The 1,274-nt window shown below is 41.1% G+C and overlaps 1 non-coding gene across 1 annotated transcript; it reads right to left on the bottom strand.

The window, feature by feature from the left end:
- Positions 1–733: 733 nt before the first annotated feature.
- Positions 734–840, bottom strand: LOC147370231 (U6 spliceosomal RNA). The gene has a single exon (XR_015166326.1). It is a non-coding gene; the product is annotated as a U6 spliceosomal RNA (small nuclear RNA).
- Positions 841–1,274: the final 434 nt, after the last annotated feature.

The raw sequence follows: 1,274 nt of genomic DNA, 5'->3' as shown, positions 1-1,274 counted from the left end.
GCAAAGGCTAGAGAGGTCTGAGGCTTTGATTTTTAATCCATTGGGACATAATTCTTTAAACTTGAGTATTGAGGAAGTTGTCTTTCGGGTATTTGTCAGCCTGAGGAATGGGCTTCTTCCACTTCTTGGGGAAATAGAAGGGAGCCTAAGTATTTTTAATATAAAACTTTATGTTGTCTGTATAAAAGCTCTTAGGAGAAAGACTTGAAAATCTCATATGGCCTCAGCATCCCTGAGGAAATGGTTCAGACTAACACTTTCCGTGATACTGCAAGAGTGCTTTGAGAGCGAACACGTCTGATGAATTCACCGTCGACTGCACCTGGCCAGGTATGGATCAGGCTAACCAGCTCCTCTTTCCTACTGTCAGCACAGAGAGAGGAAAATGAGATTTAAGTTCAAATGAAGTATGGCTGGGAAAAATCTGTATGTCATATGAGGGCATCAGTAAGTGCCTTTAAAAAAAAAAAACAACTCTCATTTCGTATCAGAGTAAAGCTGATTAACAATGTGATAGTTTCAGGTGTGCAGCCAAGTGACTCAGCCACACACACACATGCATCCATTCTCTCCCAAACTCCCCTTCATCTAGGCTGCCGTGTAGCACCGAGCGGTTCCCTGTGCTATACACTAGCTCCTTGCTGGTTATCATTTTAAATATAGCAATGTGTACATGTCCATCCCAAACCCCCTAACTATCCTTTCTCCCCATCCTTCTCCCATGTAACCAAAAAAATATATGGAATGCTTCACGAGTTTGCATGTCATCCTTGCGCACAGGCCACACTAATCTTCCCTGTATTGTTCCACTTTTAGGACATGTGCTGCTGAAGTGAGCATCTTTTTTGTTGTTCTTTTGGCTAAAATGATAAGAACAAAGAGTTCTAATGCTGTGTCCGGATAGAATTTATTTTAAAGCGGTTTGTTGTTGCTTTTTCATTTTGGTTTTTGCAGAAATTGTCACCACTCTCTCGATTCCCACTTTGCTGTGTTGGGATTGCCCAGAGTGTGTGTCCCATAAGAAGACTAGAAATATTTTTAAATTGAATAGATCTGTGATGGTTTTAGGTTCCCTAGCAAAAAATTTCGCATGGGTAAATCATTTTCACTGAAAAGCAGTTAGGAGAATAGGTGAAGAGAGGAAATGGACCAATTTTATTTTTCTTTTCTAACTACAGCGTCTTTAAAGACCAAAGCTGAGGTTTGCAATTGGCAGCTAGGAGAAGCTGACAGCTGCATCTTTTCAGATTGGGGCACAGACTACCCTCTAACTC

The sequence above is a fragment of the Bos grunniens genome, chromosome 6, assembly GCF_055505025.1.
Source record: "Bos grunniens cultivar Pamir isolate PY7600 chromosome 6, Bosgru_T2T1.0, whole genome shotgun sequence".
Classification (NCBI taxonomy): Eukaryota; Metazoa; Chordata; class Mammalia; order Artiodactyla; family Bovidae; genus Bos; species Bos grunniens.
This window is presented reverse-complemented; position numbering and strand designations above follow the sequence as displayed.